The sequence below is a fragment of the Podarcis melisellensis genome, assembly GCF_964234715.1.
Source record: "Podarcis melisellensis genome assembly, chromosome: 1".
In the NCBI taxonomy this organism is placed as follows: domain Eukaryota; kingdom Metazoa; phylum Chordata; class Lepidosauria; order Squamata; family Lacertidae; genus Podarcis; species Podarcis melisellensis.
In genome coordinates, this window is record NC_138528.1 from 94,510,510 (window position 1) to 94,538,023 (window position 27,514).

A 27,514-nucleotide genomic window follows, 5' to 3' on the forward strand; every position below is an offset into this window, starting at 1 on the left:
ATCCAAACCTCTGGATAACTTCCCCCAGTGGCTTCTGTATATTTATAAATTTAGCTTGTGTATGCATGTTTTGAGAAGTTGTACATTGAAGAAGTGCCCTTTATTTGAGGAGACTTCCATGACTGAAAATAGACAGCTTCACTGTGGCTATTGTTTGATCTGTTGTCTAACAACTATATGTGTATTATTACCAGTCAGTTCCATAAGACTGGAACCCTATAAGAATGCCGGTACTTGTTAGAAAGGAAGCTATACCTAGGGTTTACATCAAACTAAAAATGGGTATCTGGGTGTGCTAAGTAGGGTTGCCATATTTCAAAAAATGAAAATCTGGACACAAAAGTTGTTCAGCTTTTTTTGGTTTGCCCAAAGTTTGCCCAAAATGAGATGCTGTTTCAGACATATGAGGCCTTACTCTGGTTTTCATCTACCCTATGCAGGTAGATGAGTGCAGGCAGGACTTTCATAGTCCTGTTTCCCAACCCAACCACATGAAAGCTGCCTGACTTTATACAAATATTTCAAATGTTTTGGAAGAGGGTAAAAGCTTTCCTTTTCCAGGAGAATATTATGGGAAAGGTTGTTTTATGGGATAACGTTTGGTCTTAAAAAGCTGTGAGAGATGCTTCAATTAATGTAGTTCTCTGTTGTATACTTTTCTAAATCTCTCAAAAGGTACAGAAAATGGAATTAAAATTATACTACAGTTTTGATTGCTTCTATATGAAGGTATGAAAAGGCCCAAAGATGAAATGTAATTTCTACCATCATTTAACCATCCAACGTCTTATGGTCCTGCTATGCTGGCGGAATAGTTTTTGGACTGACCCTTTCTAACTTAGCACATGTAACTCAAGGATAGGATCGTTCTTTTCTACCCTAGAACCTGAATGTTAAGTTGTGGGTGAACATATCAGACAACACAGCGATTCTTCAAACAGCTCTTGTTTATTCACAGGCCAGAACAGAACTGAACTGAAGCGTTCAGCCAGCCTGCTTACATAGAGCTCCACTAGAACGCAACAGTAACCACTTTCTGTAACTATCAAATCACTGAACATCACTTTCAATCCCTTATTTGCATATGTGGACCTGAGTGAAAACTATCTACAGTATCCCCCTGCTGGCCCAGGGTGAGAACTTCAGTACATAACACTGAAACAGCTGGGCTTGTCAAACTATCTTGGGATTTGGGGGGAAAGACCAACTCTGAAGAATGACATTATTTCATTACTTTTTTAATTTCAAATAATCCTGTTTCACACTCCTAACCATTCCCAACTTATCACCAGTATCCAACCTACAAGATTGCCATGAACTTTGGGTCCAGACATCACACATCTATTGCTGCTCGGCGTAATGTATCTCATGCCAACTATGTGGCTCTTTCTGCATCTCCCTTTGAGGATCCTTGCTTACTGCCCAGCCATTCTTCGCTTTCTTTGCAAGTATGCTTTCATTATTCTGCTGTTCTTGAATAGCAAACATATGTGAACCAAGATGGCACTGAGAAAATTGTTTGCATGTCCTGCTGCAGAAAAATTGGTATACTCTACAAATGGTGATGAGCCACCAGGAGATGTCTGATAGTAAGGTAGGCTCTCAAAGTTATTTGCACATATGAATGTATGCACAGCTTCACAGTGTCTGGGTTTTTTTTTTAAAAAAACATCTTTTAATAGGTCAATATATAATTTTATTCCCACCACACCACCTTATTATAAAATTATTTATGTTAATGAAAAATATAATTGCATAATGTAATGATAAAACACTTGTTTTCCCTTCATACAGAGCAAATGAAATTTAGTAAAATATAGAATCCACATCAGTGGATATTTTGTAATTTCATTTTTTAGATAAACTTTCCTATGCATGTTAAAATTGCTTCCTACATTCGCATGACTCTTCATAAAATGCAATCATTCTCTTTCGCCCCACCCTGTCCTGTAAATGTTTAAAAATAATTGTCCAACAAAGGAAACCTATTGGATGTTTTCCATAAACTGCATTAGTGTAAGTGCTCCTGAGGGCCAAGGTGGGGAGAGATGTTCCTCTCTAATGTTATTAAGAACTGGTTTCTCAACTGACAGCAAATGATCTATATCAAATTATATTTCTCCTTTCTCCACTTCATTTGAAGTCATAAATTCTTGATACACACTTATCAGAAATATATGAATTTTTACAAATCATTTCATCCATTATTACCTTGAGACTGAGACTAATGGCTACTTGCCATGATGACTATGTTCTACACCCACCATCAGAGGCAATATGCCTCTGAATACCAGTTGCAGGGAATCACAACTGGGAGAAGGGCATTTTTATTCAGGTTCCTGAATTCCCACAGGCATCTGATCAGCCACTGGGAGAAATGAATGCTGGACTTGACAGGCCTTTGGCCTGATTCAGCTGGGCTCTTCTTATGTCCCTACAGCTTCACAGTATCCTCAGCTTCTAAAATGGGTACTTACTTATTTGTATGCCTGTGTTGAGCATGAGACGCTTAATTTCAGGGCTGTGGTTTTGAGCCTCACGTTGGGCAAAAGTTTCCTGCGCTGCAGGGGTTGGGCTCCTATATGACCCTCGTGGTCCCTTCCACCTTAACAATTCTATGATTCTATGATCACAAATCCTTTCTTTATGCTTGTCCATTTCAAGAGCACTTATTATATGGCCCTGGTATCTTCTGTTCAAGAACAGTAAGTCTAAAGTGCACAAGGGCTTATGGAACTAGTTTCATGGTTATTTGGATTCTGGCCAATGTACATAACAATTTATGGCATGTTGTGTACTCACCTCACATCTTTGAGGCAAACACAATCTAGCCTCTAATTCTTTAATGAGAAACAACTCCAAGCCAAAGAAAAAGAATAGCAGGATGTGACGAGTTTAGGAGCAAAAGTGAAAATGCACAATGAAGTACAAACACTTTGGTTGTGTAATTACCGGAGTGTATTACAAACCAACCAACTTCTATAAATGCTTCAGAGGCAACAACTGCAGTCTTTTATTAAACACTGTGGAAGAAAGTGGGTGTTTCTTATGCCCTGCCTTCAATTTTCCCATAGCATGTATCTTACTTTGATGGCTTTATTTGCCCAGGGAACCACAGCAAATACTTGTACTGCATATGATAAGAGCATTGTACAATTAGGCTGCAATGCTAAATGCACTCCAAGGGAATAAGCCTGGGGAGGTGCACAGAGACAGCTGCAACAGTTATACATTATAGTGTATGTTCTATATTCCCTTTATTATTTGTGTGAGGTGTTCTCTACTGACTACAGCTACCCACTCCCTCCAGTTGTTGGAAGTGGTGTGGAGTTCAGTGTTGGTTTCTGATATCTCAAAGCAAGGTATTCACCAGGGTTCTAGGACATTAGCACCACTCACCAATTCCCCGATGTATTGTGAAGCCAAGCTGCTTTGTGCAAAGTCCTTCATTTGTGTGCAGAGTGTTCCTTCTCCATGTTTTCCATCTCCAAAGGTCCCCATTGTGAGCAGCAGGTTTGTACAACCACATGGCCTATCATCTGAGTTATCTTCTCCCTGTGTAGAATTTATGTACTTGGGATGCTGAGCTGTGACTGGGTGTTGTGTGACACCATATCCTATGTTCTGACAAGAAGAGGCCAATGATTATCCCAGGTATTGGGCTGGTGTAACATTATGCCATCAAAGAGTGGTGGCCATTGATGGAAGGGCTATAGATAATCATGTAAGTGTTCTCCTCTCCTGTCTTCTGATGGCATATCTCTCATTGCGGTGGTGTTATCATTTAGCCCAAGGGTAGCTACTACAATGTCCTCAAGTAATTATTAGACTCCAACTCCCATCAGTCCCATCCAGCATGGTCAATGCCCAGAGTTGGTGGAAACTGTAGACTATCAATATCTAGGGTACACTCCGTTGGCTAACCCTGCTCTAGCCATTCAGCCAATGGCCCAAAAGTAAAAGATTCTGCCCTAAAAAGTAGAAAATATAAGTAAAAGCCTTTAAAACTTCTCTGAATGCCCCTGACAAGGAAGGTGTGGTAAGTAGTTCCTAGGAAGAGGATCCTTTCAGTCATTGCACTCCAGCTGTGGAATGCTCTCCCTTACACTGGGGTTATTTTGGCACCAGGAAAACACACTTTTATTTCCTTAGGCCCTTTTGAGAGCTCTTTAAATATTTAATTTTTTTCAAAATGCTATTTAAATCTACTGTTTTATTGCTCTATGGCTGCTTGTTACCATATATATTAGTATTGTATTGATTTAGAAGGTTTCAGGCCGTTTTGGGCTTTAAAGGCTGAGCTCAGAACAAACTAGTATCAAGCTAGGTTCTTTTAACCCCTCTATGATATTCTTGGCCATCAGTTTCAGTTAACAATTTGGCCGCCATGTTTTGAACCAGCCATAATTCTTGAAAACTTCTCAAAGGCATCCCTACGCACAGTGCATTATAGTACTCTTTACTGGCCTTGATTTATGCCATTACGCTTTGGCCTCTGTCGCCACTAGTGACACAGAAAGTTGCTGTGAGCCTGCTTGGCATTGATACAATTGACTGTTCCTTTCTTTGCTACTGCAGCCCATAGTAATTAAACTTGCTTACCTCACAGGGTTGTGGCAAGGTTAAAAGTTACTTTTAACCTGTCAGTTAGCAGGCTTAATGATTACAGGCTGCAATCTGACATTCAGGCATGCCTAAGTAAATTTGTTATTCTTAAATGGAAATTATGTACAGGCAAGTACACAGAATTGTAGTTATAGCAGGGGTAGGAATAAAAAGAAATGCATTTGTACTGATTAAAGTTTGTGGGTTTTTTGTTGTAAGAATAACTCCGACTTGTTCCCCCCGACTCTGTTAGTGGGAGTGATTTAATAGGACTACTCTGAACAATAGGACTACTCTGTAACTTGTCTCATCAGCCTGGAATAATTTTCTCCACAGAACAGTTAATGAGTGATGACAAGAGAGCCTTAAAGCACAATCCTACATATGCCTACTCAGAATTAAGCTCCACTGTGTTCAGTTAGGCTTACTCATAGGCAAGTAGCTGCAGCAGAGGTGAGCAACCTTTTTTTGACCCAAGGGTGGCGTTCAGCCTTAGCCAGCCCTCCCAGGTGTGCATGCCAGTGGCCAGTGTAGCTAAAAATGGGTGTAGCTACCCTAAAGTCCCTTATGCATATTTTTGTATGCATACAAAATGCGTGAGTAATCAGGCCCCTAAGCTGGGGGGTTAGCTGCCCCTGAGCTACAGGATTGCAGTGCTAGAAATTCACTAGCAGTGTTCATGTTAAAAGTGTTGCACATAGTTATTTTGCTTTCCTTAGGCTTAGCGTGTGTTTAAGCTCATGCAGTTGATGCTATCTAATAAAATGTAGTAAATCATTCATGGAAAGGTAAAGATAAGCTTCTGGGAAAGTATGAAATTCACCCACGTGAACAAATGCTGTAAATCATTTCATTCCAACTGGGGTGTGTTAGCAGTTATTCAAATTTGAAAATGGAGTGATTTTACTTCTGTACTGCCACCCTGCGATTGCTCAAAGCAAATGCACCTTCCTTGCTGGGTAGAAGAGTGTTTTGCTGCCTTCTCTCCCTCATAGCAGCAGGGAAGCACAGGCCTTTCATTGCCTCACATTTGTTAACACATAGTCAAGTTGGCCCCCCTTTGCCCACACTGGGAGCAGACACTGGCTAGAAACATATGTTTATGGTTTAGTTTTGGGCAGAAAAGCAGCTCTTTTCGTTGTGGTAATTTCCCAGGAAAAAACTGCTGATGGCTTGGCACTGAAAAATCATGATTTAAACTAGGGTGTCAATTCAAATTTGGGAGGAAGCAGGGAAAGAAAATAGATTTTACTGAGCGATATAAATGTTTTAAAAGGTCTCTTGGGTATATTCAGCTTAAGTTGAAAATAAGTAGTGTTATTAACAGCAGCTGTTGATTTTAAATTTTGTATATGATAACTGTAACCTTTGAGAGAAATATTCTTTTTTCCAGAGCCAATGAGTTGCCAGAAACTATGAATTATTATGGAGAGGAATCTCATGAGGTCTAAAACTTAGGCTGTTTTCACTGAGGTGATACACCTATGTCAGGGCTGTACTACTGAAAACTATGTGCAGGGACTCATACGGATGAACAGTTTTCAATAGGAAAAAAATTGCCACCATGCTCAAAGAAAACAAGATGTTAGGGGAAATGGTTGTAGTACAGCATCCTGAACATGCACATTTTCTAGGTGGAGGTCTTTTGTTTTTGTATTGCTAAGAACAATCAACCGTGTGGACTCCCACCTGCATTCTAAAATGGTACAGTCCAGAAACAGGATTTTTTACCCTCCCAATTAGAACTAGGCCTAAGAGCAAGTGGACCATCCTACTCCCTTCTTCCCTTCCATTGTTGTTGGCATCTGTCTGTCTCAAGAGACAATGGAGTGCACCTCCGGGGGTGAAGTCAAAACGCTGGAGAATCACAGCACCTGCTGTGACTGCGGAGACATGTAACTCGTAACTGCTGCCTTCCACATTGTTGTTGCTGCATTAGCAACACCAAAGTGGCCTCTCTGGGGCGCAAGCCGGTGCTATGTGTAGAGAACAAGACCCCCTTCTCAGCCTCGCTGATGTGGTCCAAAGAAAAGCAAAGAAATACAATTGGCACCAGCTTTTGCCTGGATCAAATGTGTCCTTGAACTGTGAAAAATGACTTGCTTGCCTGTATGGAGGAGGAAACGATGTGTATGTGTATACAGAAAGCTCTGGGTTTTGTGTGGCTGGACTGTAGCCTCCTGTGTGACATCACGTTCATTGTTCTGACGACTTTTTCATTAGGCCTCACCCACCACTGGTATGTGGTCCCCAAATGTTTCTGGTATCTTAGCATGGCAAGGATCAGGTCCAGACACAGAGTCCCATGGCAGCATACAGTCAAAGCTGGCAAATATGGTCAGCTGAGCCTGTGCTTGCATTCTAATTTAAAGTAAAGTATAGAGAAGTGGGTTAAAGATAGGTTTTATGTCTTCCACAGCCAAATGCACTGTCACGTTGTTCTGTCATCGCTCATTGCCTCAGTGGATTGTGGATGGCTTTCCAGAGAAGACACACACACTTTGTGATGTCTCGTACCAGCAGATTGTGGTTGATATCAGTATCCTTAGTGCATGTGTACGAGTTGCAGAATTCAAGCATGCACACTAAATAAAAACACTTCTGTTGACATTTACTCAAAGGATTTTGGCTACCTGGCCAAAACTTTAGTTCTGCCCACTGTTCAAGAGTGAGGATAGAGGGAATCACCCAAAACGTTTTTTTGTAGACAGTAGGCAAACCAGCTGCTGTGGTATTTATAGTTTTGTTTGGATTTACCAGCATCCATAGTTCAAATGTGTCTTATCCTAGGTGGTACATGACACCAGTCAAGCTTGCAAAAATATATCATTTGCCCAATAATAAATGTTGGAAATGTAAAGAAAATGAAGGTACATTCTTTCACCTTTGGTGGGCGTGCCCAAAGATTAAGGCTTTCTGGGAGATGATCTATAATGAAATGAAAAAGGTATTTAAATATACCTTTCTGAAGAAACCAGAGGCCTTTCTCCTGGGCATAGTCGGCCAATTGGTGTCAAAGAGGGATAGAGCTTTCTTCATGTATGCAACAACAGCAGCAAGAATACTTATTGCAAAGTATTGGAAGACACGAGATCTACCCACCCTGGAAGAGTGGCAGATGAAGGTGATGGACTATATGGAATTGGCGGAAATGACTGGCAGAATCCGAGACCTGGGAGAAGAGTTGGTGGAAGAAGATTGGAAGAAATTTAAAGACTATCTGCAGAAACACTGTAAAATTAATGAATGTTAAAATGATGTTGGATTGAAAATAAGTGGCATTAGCAACAAAGTTAATAAGAATGTGCAAAAATGAATTGATAAATGGATGAAAATATAGAGTTATAATATGTTAAGATAAAGAGTTAAGATAAATGAAAGAGGGTAAGGATTTGCTGAATGGATTATGTAAATGGGAACACAAAAAGGGGAGGTGTGAGGAGGTCAAGGAAACAAGCTAATGAGTTTAAAGTTACAAGAAATGGATTTGTTTGTTTTTTTCTTATTTCTTCGTCTTTTGTATTTTGTATTTTTATTTTTTATGGATTTTTGTATTTATGTCTTTGTAAAATCTTAATAAATATTCTTTAAAAAAACCAACAACAAATGTGTCTTATCCTAAAAACCAGGATGTTGTAGTAGTTAGGCTGTAGGTGTAGAACCTTGGAGACCCAAGATTCAAATTCCCATGTATCAACAAAGATCACTGGGTGATCTTGGGCCAATCACAATCTCCCAAAAAATCAAGTTCAAAATGTCCTTAATACCTGTTTGCTATTAACTTTCTACATTTTAACCCTACCCTTTCTTTAAGGAGGAATACACAATAGTCCTCCCACCCATATTATCATCTCAAATCCCAGTGGAAATACAGTGGTACCTCGGGTTACATACACTTCAGGTTACATATGCTTCAGGTTACGGACTCCGCTAACCAAGAAATAGTATCTTGGGTTAAGAACTTCAGGATGAGAACAGAAATTGCACAGCCGCGGCGCGGCGGCAGTGGGAGGCCCCATTAGCTAAAGTGGTGCTTCAGGCTAAGAACAGTTTCAGGTTAAGAATGGACCTCCGGAACAAATTAAGTACTTAACCCGAGGTACCACTGTATGACTGGGTCATCCAATGAGCATCATGGCAGAGTGGAAATTTGGACGTGGATCTTGTGGTCCCAGTCCCAATACTGTAACTGCTGCGCTACACTAGTTCTGTTGTTATAAAATACAGAGCAATAACTACAGCACAGTCTTCAAAATGTAATCTGGGGGTCTGCTGCTAGGGGAAAATGGATTTTGAACAAGCAATTGATAAAGGCCCAATTGTTGTTTGGAGGAAGGATGGTTATTGCCTAGCATTTCCGTTTATACTTTTACTCTTTCCATGTTAAACGATAAGGATGGCCTTCGTCAAGTGCTGGCATTTCAATTGCTGGCCTTTGATCTATAGCAGGAAAACCACATCTGCCCTTTCTGAGAGCTAGTTCTTGGTTTTGTGTTGTTTTTTTTAAAGATAAAAATAGCTAAACGCTGCTGTTTATTGGAGGTTTTTTAACTGATTTTTTTCAAGGCCAGAAAGAAGCATTCTGAATCTGTAGCAAGATCCTATGCCAATGCCAGCATTTTTAAAACTTTTGATATTTGTCATTGTCCTCTTGGGCTGTGTATGTGATAAAGGGGAGCCATACCGGGGTGAAGGTGTCTTCTTCTGTTTGTCCCCATGTCAGTTTCAGTTTATTAGTTAATTTTTCTAGTAGGGCTGTTTCCCATACTATTTGGTACCATTGGTCCATGCTTACTCCTGACAGGTCTCTCCAGTGTCTGGTTATGGTGTTTCTGGCTGCTGAAAGTAGGTGGGTTATGAGTTCTTTGTGGTATAAATGGGCATTGTTGTCCACCAACAGCATACAAATCAATATGGCTAACCTGATCCAAAACACCCACCCACCTCACTCACACACGAAAACAAATATCACCACAGCCAATCACAAACAAACAATCACACCCTAGGCCAACCCCAACCTCTCTCACCACCAAAAGAACACAAATGAACAATGCAAGCACGCTGACACCAAACTCTACATACATTAAGCATAATAGAAACACTGATATCCGACCCCACCCCCATCCATCTCCCCTCCCTCCACCCCCCTTTTTTTCTTTTTTTTTTCTTCTCCCCCTAATGCCTCAACAAATGAAACGGATTTGTAAAAATGTTATATGGGAAAAATATATATATACGAGGCATTACACTTACCTCTGTAAAACAAGAAAACCCTTAATAAAATATTTTTTTTAAAAAAAACCCTTTTGATATTTGGGACACATTTTTTATCTAGATTAAAACTGGAAGCACACTTCACAATAATACAGTGGTAGCTCGGGTTAAGAACTTAATTCGTTCTGGAGGTCCATTCTTAACCTGAAACTGTTCTTAACCTGAAGAACCACTTTAGCTAATGGGGCCTCCTGCTGTCGTTGTGCTTCCGGCGCACGATTTCTGTTCTCATCCTGAAGCAAAATTCTTAACCTGAGGTACTATTTCTGGGTTAGCAGAGTCTGTAACCTGAAGCGTCTGTAACCTGAGGTACCACTGTACATGTATATTACATGTATAGTGTATACATGTATATTTTCTCAGTTAGTTTCCATAAAAATGGACTGGCATCCTTCCTGTCATTTATGGGATCTTAATTCATATTTGTTTCTCATCTTTTCATCTTTATAGGTATTGGAATACATAAACTTTTTGAAGTAATACATTTGGGTGAGGGAGGTTCTCATTAAAAATGAATTGTAACTTTCAAAAACATGTTTGAGTAATCACTTTGAAATCAATGGGTAAGCAGCACAAATAAGCAAAGATCTCAATAAGGGTGCCCATTTCTCCTCCAGAAAACACACAATCAGGTTCCACTTACCTCGTGTTAAGTGAGCCATTATTCCAATAAAAATTCTACAGCGTTTGATTGAAAGGATCTGTAGAGAAAGTATATAAAAAGAAATACTCCCATATTTGTGGAAACTATTCTCGCTCCTTCTGGAGGCGTTGTGATTGAGACAATTCATTCTACCTATAGAAATGAGTGATAGGTTATCCTATGCAGCTCAAATAATAAGGAAATAACATACTTTTTAAACTGATAGATACATATAACAAGGACATCTGCATTATGTTTTACCTTTTCAGTAATTAGAAGAAAGTAATGATCGAAAATGTATTTGGCTGCAGATTTGACATAAGTTCATCTTGTGAGATTGCGATGTGCAAAAAAGAAAAAAAAGGTAAATAAGGAGATAAAAATGTAGTTCGGAATCCTGTGATATCCCTTTGCTTCACAATAGCTCTTTTAAAACTATCAGACTTATTATCACATTGACCCCATTTCCTCCAGATGCCTTAAGAACCACATCTTAAATGCTTCATACTGGAAAGGATGAAAGTCTGGCACAATAGCATACTATTTCTACTGTTTGCATTTATCTAAGGCAGAAACTCTGTTCAGCCAAATCTCAGCCAGCCAGCCAGCCAGCATTCCTGCTGCTTGCAGTTGGGTGACTAAGAGAATCTCTCCAAGATCAACATCTGGAAAATCTGAGAGAAGCAAATGTTGGCTTCTTCATCTAAATTGGAAGTCTGCATGCCTCCCAGCCTCATCCCTCCCAATCTTTGTGTCTCTTTTTCCAGACCAAAAAAAAGATGATATGCATTTTACTGCAGCAGTCAGATCTTAAACTTGTTAAAAGCAGGGTTAGTTGCTACACAGTAATGTAGTTTCTTAAGCCAGAACTGAGGGAGGAATGAGGACAGGGTTGGTTAACAAAAGTGCCAAACTATGGGTGTTAGATGACACAGCCTTGGACTTTGAACACCCCTTCGTCCCCTCATTCACTCTGCCAAATAGAAACTCCCTGGTTTGCAGCAAACGAGTTTCCCTTTTACATGGAAATTGCCAATTTATAGTTTAAGCTTCCTGATTGAACTTGAATTGTGCAAACCAGCTTCAAACCTTGGTTTGCAATCCTGGTTTGGAGAGGAAGCCCAAACAATAGCTTCCCTGTGTCAATGCAGAGGGAAAAGGTTGGTTTTCTGCAAACCAGGAATGAATTAATTAGAACACATGAGGACAATAGGGAGATGGAGTATGTATGTTCACTGAGATCAATTAATGTAAACAGCAAGTCTATTGATTTCAATGTGTCTATTCTGAGTTATAACCTACTTGGATACAACCCTCTAGTTTCCTCTCTTTTTGAGTATAACAGTGCAATCCTAAGCATGTTTACTCAGATGCAAGTGTCACTGAATTCAACAGAACTTCCTCCCTATAAAATGTATTTAGGATTGTAGCCTAAGAATGACATACGTTTCCAATTTCAGAGCATCAGCTGGTAGAAGTTTGAGGAAGATGGGTAACTAGTGAAAAGGATCAGGGGACTGTGAGTCATAGACTTTATGCTCTGTGTTTAACTTTGCTCGTTACTTGTTATCCAACCTTGGTTGCTTGCATATGCAATTGTTCAATGACTCAACTTAGCCTTTTAAAAGTAAAACAAATGTAATTAAAATCTAAATTTTAATCTGTTTCTACAACAGCAGCTCGAATGGCATATGCCCAGAAATGGAGGGAATGAACAGTACCAATGAAGGAGCAATGGCAGACAAAATTGCTGGAATATGTAGAAATGGCAAGTTTAACTAGTAAAATAAGAGATCAGGAAGAAAGAGCATTTAAGGAAGAGTGCGATCATGTATTCCACCTTGAGCTCCTAGGAAGAAAAAGGTGGCATCTAAATGTACCAAATAATTAAATAACTAAATAGAAAACATATTATTTGCAGTCTGATCCTATGATGTGTATGCACAATTCAGTAGCACTCAGTCAAAAAAGGAAATGTATATAAGATGAAAGAAGTGACATAACCAAGGATGAATATAAAAGTTTTCTGAACCTGTAATGACAGTGTCAAGAAGATTAAATCCCATAATGACCTATGACTTGCAAGGAAAATGAAAAAAAAATTTAAAAACCTTCTTTAATTATGTCCAGAACAAAATGTAGGTCCACTGCTTGGGGAAGATGGTGAAGGATTAACAAGTGACGGAGAGCAGGAGGAACCACTCAGCTACTATTCTGCCATAGTCTTTACTCATAAGGAGAATTCTGCAACTTTGGAAAAGTAGAACAAATGACATACAGAGGGATTTGCAGCCCAGGTGAGGTAAGGAGGTGTCCAGATCACAAGCAGTGATAGTTCCACTCTGTTCTGTGCTTGTCAGACTGTTTCTGTGATATTGCGTCCAGGGGATTGGACTACTGACAAGAGGTTGTCCTCCTACTCAAATTAGAGTTCTTTCTAACTCAGAAATCCTAAGGTTCAACTGAAATTGTTATTCAAAACATATTGTTACTGGCCACTCCAAGCTCTATTGAGCGGCGCAAGATTCCAAGTGTTCTGGCACTTAACCAGGGTTTGTGTTTCCTTTGGAAAAAAATGAGGCACAGCAGTGACTGTAGTGTCAACCAGGATCTTGGATGAAGGGGTGCATAGTATGACACCCCAAGGGTGTCTCTTGTTGCTTTTCCCATAGCTTCAGCAAGCTTGGGCCCAAAGAAGAAATCAGCCATGCTACCCAGTGTCTGGGTACAGACTCTCCCTGCCAGCCTGCATTGAGTTCTGTCCACTCCCTACTTCTTGTTCTCAGAACCCTTGTCAGATGCAGCTTCCCTTTCCATTTACACCTTCACTCACTGTCTTCCTGGCAGCCTCCGTTTTAAAAACACACACACACACTGCAAAGGGGCACTTTTTCCTGTAGTGGCATCATGGCCCCTGTAACCATGACAACATCACCCTCCCAATGTTTCTATCCATGCCCACTACTGAGTGGCAGAGGAAGGGCAATATTTGCATTATTAATCTTTCTTTATGGCCCAATACTCTGCTCTCTTTGTTTCTTAATGACACCTCTATCAGCCGATCTCCCAAACAGGAAAACCAGTATAACCTGTCATTTTACACTATATCACATCTTCCTTATTAAGCAAAATGTTGTTGTTGGCATCTGGCTGTTTCAAGAGACAATGGAGTGCTCCTCCTGGGGTGAAGTCAAACCGCTGTGTTAGCAGCATGGAGGTTACCTCCTCAGGGCACAAGCTTAAGCAGTGGTGCTATGGAGATCCTGGGCTGTCCAGACAACAAGACCCCACTCTCGGCCGTGCTGATGTAGTCCAAAGCAGCAATACATTTGGCATCAGCTGGGCTGCAGGAGTTGCCGGAAGGAGGCATACAAGGCACCACCCAACCATCTTAGAGACTCCACTCTGGATTTCTGTATGGTTTACTCCTTAGCCTTTTCTTCTCCCAAAGATGTCCCACAAGGCAGCGGATACGTATTCTTCCCTGGGGTTACTCCCAAAGCCTTTCTCATTAATGAGTACAGCCGCAAGGCAGCAGAAGTTTAGGATCAGAGTTTCCATTCTCTGACATGGGGCTCCCATCTGCCCCTCACTTCCCTCTACAGAACATGCAGAAACCACTTTCTTGACCTTTGGACCCACTATTGGTCTCATCCGCTCAATCTGCCAGAGCCTGTCTTTACATGCAGGGGAAGTCTCCAACTCTCAGAGGGTTTGAAACCCCTCAGCTACCCTCACCTGCTTCAGAAGGCTAGGCAAAGCTGTTCATGGGATGTGGCCACTGTCACATGCTGACAACTTCTGGGAGCTGAGGTCGAAACAAAACAAAAATAAAAAAAAAATTCCTTCCGGTAGCATCTTATAGACCAACTAGGTTAGTTATTGGTATGAGCTTTCATGTGCATGCACACTTTTTTATTTATATTATTTTGTTTCGACTACAGCAGACCAACACGGCTTCCTACCTGTAACTGGGAGCGGAGGGTGAGAGCTGAGTGCAGGGTGGGAACCAAAGATGGACAAACTACCCCAGAAAGAGCAGGACGTGTCCCCCACCAGAGGTCACACCCTCCCCTAACACCCCATACAAATATTAGCTATATCATAGCGCAGCTTACTAAATTTAGGGAGATCTGCCTCCTTAAAGCTGCAGCCTTAAACTCACCCCACCTCCCATCAAAGTCAATTATAACCCCTGCAGCTAAGTTTAGAATTTGCTCCAAAGGCAGAAACCACATTTCCTTTGCTACTTCCCCCCTCCCCCTTTTCTTCTCTCTGCAGCCCTCTCCCATTTCCCACCCGCCTTCCTCAAGCTCCTTTAATACTACTGTCCTATTATTACTCTCCGCGGGCGTGATGCAGATGGGTCGGGGGAGAGGAGGGAGGAAGCGAGCGAGCGAGCGCGAGATAGAGAGAAAGAGAGAGAGGCGGCAGCAGAGGGTTTAGGCAGGCGAGCGGAACCCCGAGCGCATCGATGAAGGGGTGTCTCCTTTCGGCGGTCGATTCACTCCGGCCCAGGCGAGCGGGCTCTTGAGCCGAGTCAGCTGTGGGAGCGGAGCGGGCGGCGCTTGCCACCATCTTTGGCGGAGAGGGGCTGCGGTCGCGCGAGGGTCCGGCACACAGGTACTCCCTCCTTCCTTCTCTCCCTCTTTCCGCAAAACTCGGGCTTCTCCGGGCTGGGCATGGCAGGAGCGCGGGAGGGGAGCCCCGAAGAGGCGGGTGGGAACGGCTTCGACGGGGACGCTGGCGCCTCTCCCAGCAGCTCCCTGTCAAAGCGCCCCCCAGCCAGCCAGGACCCCGTCTCTCCCTTTTCGGTGCGGCGGCTCCCCGGCGGGCAGAAGGGAAGCAGACCCGTCCTTAGCTGTGCCCAAGTGCACTTTTATTTCTCTCTTTAAGTAGCGCTGCAAAAGGGGCTGCACACGCACACCCAGTCCGCTGCGTGTGTGGTCGGGGGCGAGGACAATCTGCTGCTGTCCCGCCGCACCCACTCACTTCCAGGGGCTCAGGGAGCAACCGGGGTTGGCGTCTGTATGTTTGTGTGTGTGTTTAAAAATCCTCCTGCTGTACTTCCTTCTTGGCCGCGGAGCCTGCGTGGGCGGGAGGAGCGACGCTATTTCTCCCCCGGTTTAGCTTCCCGACCACCACCTTCCTCTCCTCTCGGTCGGTGGGTTAAATGCCCTCTGCTTTCTCTGAAGTGAAAAATCCTGCCTTCCCCTGTCCCACTTTCTCTCTCTTTTCATCCAGTAAAGGAAGAGGTAGGATCCCCCACCCCACCCCCAGCTCTTTCCTCTCCTTCCCTGTAGTGAAATCTGTGGAATTCCCTGCCACTGGACTGCCTCTAGTTCTAGGTGGTTTGAAAATGGGGTTGCACAGGTCTGCTAAGGACTGACCTGTCGCGGGCTGTTGGTCTTTATGGCTTCTACAGTACTTGGACACATTCCCAAGTTCAGAGATAATATGCTTCTAAATGACACAGCACCTGGGAAGCAGCACCACCAAAGTATTGCCTTCCTGTCTTGTCAGCTTTTCCCAAAGGTTGGCTGGTGCTCAGGAACAGGATACTGAGCTAGTCTGGCCTTCCGGCTGAACCAGCAGGGCGGTTCTTGTGTTGTGCTGTTTCCCCCCTAATTTTTTTTTTGGGGGGGGGAAGAGTTGTATGTAGTGTATGTGGTAGAGCATCTGCTTTGCAGGTTCATTCTCTCCCTGTTCCAGGTAGGGCTGGGAAAGACCCCCCCCCCGAAATTCTGTAGAACCACTTTCAGGTGTGAGACAACTTCCGAAGTTATTTAGAGGCAGGGATCTGTTTTTTATGCCTCTGTAACTCAGTAAATCTACTTCAAAACCTACAGTGGCACAGTACCAAAATGCCCCAAAATTATGATCATTGTTTTGTGACATTTTGCTTGGCCCTAGTAAAAGTATTGCCCAACTTTGGATTCTGCAGTTGTTTTTCTTATGGGCCAGCATGGCTACGGTATATTTGTTACTCAGTAAATGCATATATCATATAACTCGACATTGCTATGTCAGCAATAAGAAGAACCTGGCTTAATTTGCACAGAAAATGTATGCCAATATATAGACACCCAAATGGAATATATGAACATAAGCAACTATCTTATAGTAGAATGGACCACAGTTGGGCTTATAGCCTTTCCTCCTTCGTGTGTGAAGGTCTGAAATGGATCTGGTGCAAGCAGATGTTGAGGGTGAATCTTAATATGTATGCCTCTGTCCCTCTCCTAATTTAAGCTCACTTACTTTCTTGTGAATGTGTAAATAGGGCTATAATGGAATATGACTCCATGTTGGAAAGTAGCTGCACATTATCCTGTGTGCTGAATCAGGTGTATGGCTTCAGGAGGTGGTTTTTGTATAATTTCAGCATTCATCACTGAATGCAAACTAATATTTTTATGCATATAGGTGCTTTGTATCTTAAAAGTATAAACAGTTATTGAATATCAACATTGACTTGCAGCTGTCTGTTTCCTTGGCAGGCATCAGCTTTTCTTTATTGGAGTAACACGTTTTATTTGTTATTGATAGATCTGAAGTACATGTGATTTAGGCAAACACGGGCAAAGTTTGTTTCAGTACAGCATTTGGAAGTGGCTCTTAGTGGCAGTGTCCTAATTAGTAAACATTTCCAATCTGAAAAAGTTACCATCAAATTCTAGTAATTTTGATACTGAATTAAACAAAATTTAGAATTCCTCTCTAGTTCAAAGTGTATATGGTATTTTTTCCCATTCAAAGAAAACTGTATGTTTATTTGTGGATGAGCCATTTCCTAACATGCTACTATACTTGGTATCCAGAGCTGAATATGGGGCTATGCAGGTATAGGAGGCTTGATTCCTTACTGGCTAGAGTCTCCAGAAGAGCAAAACAAGTTTAGTCCCCACCACAATGGTAGCCAGTTGTTTGTTTTTCTTTTTGTTATGCTCTCACTCATAGCTCTGGGAAAAAATACACTGTTGCAGTAGAACAGTATGATGGTAGTTGCAGAACCTGCTCACACTTAGCATCTCAGTCACTGCCATTAGCGACTCTACTGGGATCTTGAACATCTTTAACCTTCTAAAAGTAGATGCAGGGTTGCAAGAGATGAGAGCAATGGGTTTCTTAGCTCCTTCACTTAATAAACAAGCAAAGCAATAAAAGCAATACCCAAGTGCCAAGTTGATGAGGAAGAAAAGTCAACCTTCTGGTTTGACAGAGGTTCCTTTCCTTCTACTTGGGGTTTGGGGGTTATATTTGATTTGAAGAAACAGGTAGATGGGCATTGTGCCACCTGAAGCATTGGCTTGAATGCTAGATTGGAAGGTGGGCAGTGAGATCGGCAAGAACTCTCTTTTTGCAGGTCAAACTTGGCATGCCTTTTTCCTAGTAGTGATTCATGATCATGTGTGTATGCAAATGTGTGGTGATTTAAGATCCATAAAGAATGGATTTTAACCACAAAGTAGGTATCATAATTGTAAAAGCATGGTTGTGTAATGGTTAAAAGAGAGAGACTAAAATGTGATTGACGTTAATTTGAATGCTAAGAACTTCAGAACTAATGCCAAGTCTTCTTACTTATTTAGACATTTGACAACTAGTTATACCAGTAGTGTTACAGAGAACACTTTGATGCCACGACAGTAACATAACCAGGTAAGAATGAAACAATAGAGATTTACAAAATCAGTTCATATTGTCTGAGCCCGTTACATTTTTAATATTCAGCACAACACTTTCTTTAATGTAATTTGGGCAGATATAGCATGGTTTTAGCACTGAAGCTGGAGGCTTTGGGAAAGAGAACAATTCCTTTTAAATCGTTATAATAACATTTCGATGTTGCTGCTATGAAACCCTCCATCTGTATCTCTCTTAATTAGAAAGATAGTCAGTTATAGATGCAGTTTACACTGCCAGTTTACAAGTCAGAGACTCAGAACTGGTGATGAAAAATATCCCTACTGGCTGAACACTTAGACTGCAATCCTCTGCTTGCTTACCTGGTAGTCACACCACTGAACTCAGTTCTGAGTAGACATGTATAGAATTATGCTGTTAGGTTCATATAATATGAAATATTTGAAAGATATTTCAAATTCATATCTTTGCATAGAATGTATTTATTTACCTTGGTCCTTAAAAGACAAAATAGTGCCTTCTTTATTGTTGAACTTTCAGTGGACTATAGGTGGAACAAATAAATCCTTATGGACAAATATGTAGTTAACTACCTCGTCATTTTTCAGTAGCAAAGGTTTCTTTAAGTCTTGCAAGTATAGAAGGCTGCAGAATTGTTCAACCAGTTGCTATGGTGGTGCCGTGATTGTGTACATTATCCCTCTGTGAGGTCACCAAGGCATCATGAACAAGGATTACTGGCAAAAATGAGTCAGCTTTTCAAGGTTGTTGACCAACTTTATCAATATTTTATGTTTCATCAAATTAAGAATAGATGTTAAGATATTGATTCAAATTTGTTGAAAGTGAACGTACAGAATGGAGTTAAAACCTATGCAATTAGATGTGCTCGGACATGTTACCAGAATGTTTTTATGAGTGTTGATTTACAAAAATTGGCATGATTCATAACAAATAGTTACTAATTTGCTGTGTTTTATTGTGTTCCTTTATAAATGGTAAATATGCATTTCTTTGAACAGAGTTTTATTATAACACAATGAATCTACTAGTGCAGTAAAAGGAAAAAAGGATATGAAAATAAAGTGGCATGTCATAGGACTCTGGTTGAAGTCATTTTTTATTTCAGCGGTGAGCAAAAGACACTTGCAAGCTCAAGTGTGTTCAGTATTCTGCCATACAGTACATACTGTGTATTAATACATCCTGGATAATCTAATCCTGTAATGAAAGGGGTGAAACACTTAACAGGTCAACATCTTATAAAGCATTACTAAGCAGCACAGTTGCTAAGAATTGGTTTTTCTTTTGGTTTTTTTCCAGAAGCATCACAAACCCATAGATTAAAAAAATATGATCCTTGAGATATGTCTGTCAGTTCAAGAGGTGAGAAATATATTATCATGCCATGACTGTTTTTAAGAATGTGTTTTCACCATGCAATAGCTGTCTACATTAAAAAAAGGAAAAACGTGCATTAAAACCTGTGGCTCCCACCCCTCCAAAATGATGAGATCTGAAACTCAGTTTTATAGTTTCCTTTAGTCCTTTGATTCAGTTTTTATATAGGTACTGTGATGGGACGATGAGCTGCTTGTGCGTAAAATGCAAGTCCCTCAGAGTTTGATCAGGTTTTCAAACCTCTGCCTGTGACGGAGCCCCTCCAGCATGGCTGCGTCAATCACTAGTAGCATCCGAAAGTGGCTGCTTTCGGAATCTTTTCCAACATAAAAGCTCTTTAACGGAAACACGTCGTCTGGCCTCTCGGCGTGACAGTTTCCGGCGAGGTGTGGGTGTCCCTATAGGAGGTCCTGAGACCTCCCCACTGTTTTCGCTGGAAGTGTCTCTGAGCCATCCCTCCGACTCACTTTCCCTTGGAGTTCTTGCTCGCCCTCTACTGGTTCCCTCTTCCGCTGCTACTCCTCTCTCAACCTCAGTGAGCCTTTGCGCCCCCGGCGCTTTAGATGGCAGTTCCCTGACATCCACCTCCCCTCCAGGGCCCCCTTCACCCCCTCCCGTCTCCTCCCCTACTGGCGGTGAGGAGGTAAAACCCCTGAAAGAACCTCCTTCGTCTTCCGACGTCGCGAACACTTCCCTCCACTTGTTGCTGTTCCTACTCTCTCGGTAATCTTCGTCATCGGAGTCCACTCCCTCTTCCAACTCCGACTCCGCGAACCCTTCCATTTCCTCTTCCTCATCGGTGGTGCCGAAATACTCCCTCCTAAACCTTGCTATCGGCTGAGGTTTCCTCGGGAACCTTTGGTGGAACGTTTCTGTTAAAACCTCGTCATTGACTTCCTCTGCACTTACCCAGGTGTTTTCTGACTCCGGTTCCCCTTCCCACGCCACCAAATACTCCACCTGATTTCCCTTCCACCTGGAATCGAGGATTTCCGCTACATGGTTGCGGCGTTCCCTCTCTTCCAAGGCTGGTCCCCTGACGTACTCCCCTTCACGTCCCCCCCTGTATGGTGACAGTAACGACCTGTGGAACACTGGGTGCAATTTCATGTGGTTGGGTAATCGGAGTTTGAAAGCTACCGGGTTGACCTGCTGAATGACCTCAAAGGGTCCCAATCTTCTGGGCCTCAATTTCTTACAACCCCCTTTGAACGGCAACCCTTGGGTTGACAACCACACTTGATCCCCCACCCTTATGGTTTCACCTTCCCTTCTGTTCTTGTCTGCCTGCTTCTTATATTGTGCCTTAGCCCTTTCTAAGTTGAGCTGGAGCTGATGATGGATCGCTTCCATCTCTTCTACAAAATGTTCAGCCGCTGGGACGCTCCATCTCTCCCCTCCTTCCCCTGGAAATGCCCTGGGGTGACACCCGTAATTAGCCAAAAAGGGACTCATCCCTGTGGACACATTCTCCGCATTATTGTAGGCAAATTCTGCCAACGCCAACTTTTCGACCCAATCGTTCTCTCTGTCATTGACATAACACCTCAGATATTGTTGAAGAATGCCATTTGCTCTTTCCGCCTGCCCGTTGGTTTCAGGATGCCGGGCAGTTGAAAAATTGACTTCCACGTGCAGCAAGCTCATGAGCTTCCTCCAGAACCTGGAAGTAAATTGTTTGCCGCGATCTGAGATCACCCTCAAGGGAGCCCCATGCAACCTAAAGATGTGTTCTACAAACAACTTCGCTGTTTCTTCCGCTGTGACTGCATGTGAGCATGCTACAAAGTGGCACATCTTAGTTAACAGGTCTACTACTACCATGATGGCTGTTTTCCCCTTGGACTTTGGCAGATCCGTCATAAAATCTATTGATATCGCTTCCCAAGGCCGTTCTGGTGTGGGTAATGGTTCTAATAACCCTGCCGGCGCCCTTCTTTCCCCTTTGGCTCGCTGACATTGGTCACACCCTCTTACATACTCCCTTACATCTTCCCTCACCTTAGGCCACCAAAATTCCCTGGTAACCAACCACATGGTCTTGTGTTGTCCAAAATGTCCCGCCGTGGGGCTATCATGCAACTGCTTGAGTACTCTCCCCCTCAATTCACCTTCGGGTATATACAGTGCCCCTTTGTAATACAATGCCCCATTTCTTTCCTCAAAACCTCCGGGACTCTCGCCCTCCCCCCTGAGACCTCTGAGCTTATCCTGGGCATATTCATCATTTTCCGTTTCCTCTACCAGTTCTCGTTGCCCCACCAGCGCCGCCCCACACACCCAGCGGTCCTCAGGGATGACATGTCTCTCTTCGATCACCCCCTCCCCTTCCCAATACTCTGGTTTGCGTGAGAGCGCGTCCGCCCTGACGTTTTCTGGGCCTGGCACATAACAAATTTCAAAGTTGAATTTGGAGAATTCCTGTGCCCATCTCACTTGTCGTTGGTTGAGCACTCGAGCTGTTCTCCAATACTCTAAATTCTTGTGGTCGGTGCACACTTGCACCTTGTGTTGTGCCCCAATTAATAAATGTCTCCACCTCCGGAATGCTTCGTGAATGGCAAGTAGTTCCCTGTCATACACCGTGTAATTCCTCTCGGATTTATTCAGCTTCCGCGAGAAGAAGGCACACGGTCTCCACTCCGACGCACTCCTCCCCGGTTGAAGAAGGACCGCCCCTACCGCCCGGTCGGATGCATCGGTTTCCACTCTCATGGGTTTTCGTAAATCCACATGCAGAAGTTGTTCTTCCGAGGCGAAAGCCCTTTTCAGTTCTTCAAAGGCTCGATCCGCCTCTACCGTCCAAACAAATTTCTTCTTGCTGCTGAGGCAGTCGGTGATGGGCGCCGTCAAGTGGGCAAAGTTCTTGATGAACTTCCGATAAAAGTTCCCAAACCCCAAGAATCTTTGCACGTCCTTCTTGGTCTTCGGTGTCTTCCATTCCAGTACGGCTTGGACCTTGCCTGGATCCATGGCCAATCCCTTGTCTGACAAGCGGTACCCCAGGAATTCCACCTCCTTGGTATGAAACTGGCACTTCTCCAGTTTCACCCACAGCTGGTTGGCTTGCAGCCTGCCCAACACTTCTCGAACGTCCCTCACATGCTGTTCCTCATCTTCCGAATACACAAACACGTCGTCTAAAAAGGCCACACAATTCTTGTAGAGCAAAGGTCCCAGAACGTGGTTTATAAAAGCTTGAAAACACGCGGAGCCCCCTTGTAGACCGAAGGGCATAACGAGGTATTCAAAGGCTCCCAAAGGGGTAAACATGGTGGTCTTCCATTCATCTCCCTTCCTTATGCGTATCAGATTGTACGCCCCCCGCAGGTCCAGCTTTGTAAAAATCTTTCCCTTCCTTACTCTGGTCAAAATGTCATCAATTCGGGGCATAGGGAAAGCCAGGGGTTCCGACACTGCATTGAGGGCCCTAAAGTCACACACCAGTCTCGGTTTGTCTGTGTTCTTTTTGTCCACAAAAAACACTGGGCTGCCCCCCACCGCTCGGGACTCTCTGATGAAACCTCGCTTCAGGTTTTTGTCAATGAACTCCCTCAGCTCCTGCATCTCCCTGTCTGACATGGCGTACAGCTTGCCTACTGGGAGTTGGGCCCCAGGGAGTAGGTTGATTTGACAGTCAAAGGGTCTATGCGGTGGCAGTTTGTCTGCTTCCCTTTCGCTGAATACGTTGCTCAGATCTGCGTATTGCGGGGGCACCTTCCCTTTGTCCATTACTTCCATCCCGGCTAGGGTGACTCTGTCTCCTCCCGAAACCTTCCCCTCCTTGCAGTGTTCTAGGCAATGCGCTGACCCAAAGGAGACCACCCTCTGATGCCAGCCCACTAGCGGATCGTGTAGCGCCAGCCAGCTCATCCCCAAAATGATGGGCGCTCCTCCCAGGATGGCCACATTAAACGCTATCTGTTCGGTGTGCCTTGCCACCCTCATTATCATCGGGACAGTCTGTTGGCTAACTTCTCCCCCCAACAGCTCTCTGCCGTCAATCGTAGTCACCTGCAAGGGGTTACTTAAAGGGATGGTCTGTATCTGATGCTCAGCTGCAAACTCCTTACTCATGAAATTACAGGAGCTGCCTGAATCCAAAAGCGCCTTGATCTTTAGTGGGTGTCCGTTTGGCAGTTCTAGTAACACCTCTATCACTAAAGCGGGTCTGGGAGGTTCCGGCGTGGGCACTTTCACTGCTCTTTGGCCTGACTGCTGTGCCCCGACGGTGGCAGCCAGGCGTTGGCTTTTACTTGCTCCTTGCCTTCCTCTTCCTTTCCCCCAACAGCTCCTGCCATCCCTTGCCATTCCTTTCTTTGTGGGCAGACTCTGGCAAAGTGCCCTGGCTGTTGGCAGAGATAACATCTCTTGGCGCTCTTTCCCTCCTTCTTCCGCCCTTCACTGGGATTTGAAACTGCGCGCGCCCGCGCTGTTCCAACTTCCATCGGCTCTGCCGGCGGGAAAGGTGGCTCTGGAATGTCTGGAATGCGGAACTCCCTCCAACGGTCTCCTTTCCCTTCCCGCTTTTCCAAAGCCCTCGCCTCCTGGCGCGCTCCTATGGACAGCGCAGATTTGGTTAACTGATCCATAGACTCCGCCCTGGGCCCCCGGGAAAGCTCATCTTTGACGGTTGAAGAAAGCCCCTCTTCGAAAAGCATTTGGATGGGCTCCGCCGATAGGTCCCACCCCAATTTATGAATCAGCATAGTAAATTCAGTCCAGTACTCACGGACAGATCTGCTTCCTTGCTGGCAAGCCATTAACTGCCTTCGCACCACCCCCTGCTCAATATCGCTGGAAAACATCAGGTCCATGGCACGAAAAAACTTCCTCGTGTCCTTTAGGATCTCATTATTCGCTGCCATCAGGGGTCTAACCCAATCTTTCGCCCCGGATTCGAGATGGCCAATCACAAAAGCCACTCGCGATTCCTCGTCGGGGAAGTCATCAAACTGCAAGTTTAGAGCGTATTGCATCTCTGTTCTAAAGGCATGATAGTTCCTGGGATCCCCCCCGAATTTCTGCACCAATCCTGGTACCTTTCTGGCGAGCGGGGTGGTTTTCTCCTTTCCCTTTTCTGCATCCTGAGCCCTCCTCTCCTCAAGCCTCGCCGTTTGCAGCGCCAACTGGATCTCCAACGCCCTGTACCTTTCTTCCAGGCTTGGACCCCCTCCAGCTGCTCCTGCTCCTCCGGTTCCGGCTGGGTTGCTCATGATGCTTCTCCCTGCACAAGCTGGCTTTCGGTGACTTTCGGATTGCTGTGATGGGACGATGAGCTGCTTGTGCGTAAAATGCAAGTCCCTCAGAGTTTGATCAGGTTTTCAAACCTCTGCCTGTGACGGAGCCCCTCCAGCATGGCTGCGTCAATCACTAGTAGCATCCGAAAGTGGCTGCTTTCGGAATCTTTTCCAACATAAAAGCTCTTTAACGGAAACACGTCGTCTGGCCTCTCGGCGTGACAGTTTCCGGCGAGGTGTGGGTGTCCCTATAGGAGGTCCTGAGACCTCCCCACTGTTTTCGCTGGAAGTGTCTCTGAGCCATCCCTCCGACTCACTTTCCCTTGGAGTTCTTGCTCGCCCTCTACTGGTTCCCTCTTCCGCTGCTACTCCTCTCTCAACCTCAGTGAGCCTTTGCGCCCCCGGCGCTTTAGATGGCAGTTCCCTGACAGGTACATTACTACACTACGCTATGTTTCACACAAGGTATATTTTATTCATTATCAGAAAACGATTTTGAGGAGTCTTAAGTTCTCCTATGTTGTGGTTATATTTATCTCATGATTATTATTTTTTAAAGCTGTGTCTGTCTTGGCAAACATCTGTAAAAATCTTTAAGGTATTATTTCTGATAGCGCTCTGCCTCTGTCCAGCATGGTTTGTGGGCTTGACATGTTGCACTCTGATGTCATTGTTGTTAAAAAGCTTCTGCTCTCCATTTCTGCCTGAACCAGGAATTTACAGTCCATCTATGCTTCATTTCTGCTGCCCTTTACTGAGTTGCGGCTGCTGTATTATGACAGGTTATTTGTTTGGGTATGCTTTGTTTTGTTTTGACTTTCACGCTTGTTTTACACAGAGCCAGCCTTCTACACACACTGCTGACTTTCTTAAGTGAAGGATGTGGGGAATACTTTGATTGTGGAACAGGTGTGTGCATAAGCTCAAATGGCAAACATAAAGCCTGGTGGCAAAGTTAGGAAAACATAGTCTCTTTATAGCCCTTGACACCCTTTATTTCTCTGTTTTTTTCAGGAGGCAGCCTTCACCTTAACATGATGCCATGAAACTTGTCAGAGTCCAGCTATTATTTTAACTTTAAAAGGTTACTGAGCAGGTATGGAAATTGTCCTATGTATAGCTAGTGATACTTAGCATCCTTATCCAAACACATTGTTATCAATGCAGTCAAACCTCGTTTTGCGGACAAGATCCGTTCCGGAGACCCGTCTGCAAGCTGAAAATGACGCATGTCGAAGTGCCGCAGCTGCGCATGCACACAGTGTGATTTAGCACTTCTGCGCATGCAGCGAACCCAGAAGTAACCCATTCCAGTACTTTCGGGTTTGCCACAGAAGTTCACTGAAGCAGATGCAAGCGGAGGTGAACGCAGAACAAGGTTTGACTGTATAATAAAGCAAACACGGATTAATTCCATTTCCTCTGTCAAACAAAACCCAAGGTAGTTGTGACACAAACATAGGTGCTGGATCCAATCAGGGGCGCCGACTTATAAAAAATATTGGGGGGGCCCATACCGACTTATAAAAAATATTGGGGGGGCCCAAGACCTCCAAACCGCTGCTGCTGGGGGAACGAAAGGGGCGAGCCCCGGGCTGCCCTGACCTTAAGTGAACCTGTGAGGTGACCCAATGCAAAATCCTGAGAATCCCTGTGGATCCATGCTTTGTAACCACGTTTTTGCACCATTGCAGCCCCAGGCAACAGTGGGTGTGTGATTTTCGGGGGCAGGCTGTAGCCATGGACATGCTATGTGCTCTGATGGTGAATTTGGGGTGACCCAATGCAAAGATCCTGAGGATCCCTGTGGATCCATGTTTTGTAACCACGTTTTTGCACCATTGCAGCCCCAGGCAACAGTGGGTGTGTGATTTTTGGGGGGCAGGCTGTAGCCATGGACATGCTATGTGCTCTGATGGTGAATTTGGTGTGACCCAATGCAAAGATCCTGAGGATCCCTGTGGATCCATGCTTTGTAACCACGTTTTTGCACCATTGCAGCCCCAGGCAACAGTGGGTGTGTGATTTTCGGGGGCAGGCTGTAGCCATGGACATGCTATGTGCTCTGATGGTGAATTTGGGGTGACCCAATGCAAAGATCCTGAGGATCCATGTGGATCCATGCTTTTTAACCACATTTTTGCACCACTGCAGCCCCAGGCAACAGTGGGTGTGTGATTTTGGGGGGGCAGGCTGTAGCCATGGACATGCTATGTGATCTGTTGGTGAATTTGGGGTGACCCAATGCAAAGATCCTGAGGATCCATGTGGATCCATGCTTTTAAACCACATTTTAAGTGGGGAGGGAAGGAAAAACAGAACGGACAAGGAGCACAAGAGGGGTGTGCAGAGAAGCAGCTGGCTAAGAAGGCAAAAGTTTTCCCTCACCTACCCACCCAAGCCAGCCAGCTCCCGAGTGCTCTCTCTCTCTCTCTCTCTCTCTCTCTCTCTCTCTCTCCCTCCCTCCCTCCCTCCCTCCCTCCCTCCCTCCCTCCCTCCCTCCCTCCCTCCTGGAGCACAGAGACGACACTCTGCTTGCCTGGAGGGGAGGGGCTTTCCCTGCTCTTTGTTCCGTTTGAGCAAACACAGCAAGGAAACAGAGGGAGTTGAGCAATAAGACCGTGAAGCAGAATGCAGGAAAGCAGCCGCTTCTTCTTTTTGAGGGAAAAATACGGTAATAATTATCTTAAATTATTGGGGGGGC

General features: G+C 44.0%; 1 protein-coding gene and 2 long non-coding RNA genes across 7 annotated transcripts in view; 2 read left to right on the plus strand and 1 right to left on the minus strand.

Moving 5' to 3' along the window:
• Window positions 1-891: 891 nt before the first annotated feature.
• On the minus strand, window positions 892-18,184 carry LOC309376045. Its single transcript, XR_014171051.1, has 5 exons — window positions 18,124-18,184; window positions 14,641-15,152; window positions 14,261-14,330; window positions 10,523-10,580; window positions 892-1,472 (listed from the first exon to the last, which is right to left on the minus strand). It is a non-coding gene; the product is annotated as an uncharacterized lncRNA (long non-coding RNA).
• On the plus strand, window positions 10,793-12,431 carry LOC309376096. The gene is made up of 2 exons (XR_014171063.1): window positions 10,793-10,886; window positions 12,199-12,431. It is a non-coding gene; the product is annotated as an uncharacterized lncRNA (long non-coding RNA).
• SLC35F5 (solute carrier family 35 member F5) overlaps window positions 15,078-27,514 on the plus strand; it is a 40,067-nt gene continuing 27,630 nt past the window's right edge. For 2 of the 5 annotated variants that reach the window (XR_014171043.1, XM_081921912.1), the window contains exons 1-5: window positions 15,078-15,145; window positions 18,115-18,184; window positions 19,493-19,555; window positions 25,649-25,719; window positions 25,825-25,906. The gene's annotated coding sequence lies outside the window, so the exon portion shown is untranslated. Of the gene's footprint in view, window positions 15,146-18,114; window positions 18,185-18,858; window positions 18,934-19,492; window positions 19,556-25,648; window positions 25,720-25,824; window positions 25,907-27,514 lie in introns of those variants that run through there. The other 3 variants (XM_081921914.1, XM_081921913.1, XM_081921915.1) reach the window with 3 other exon arrangements.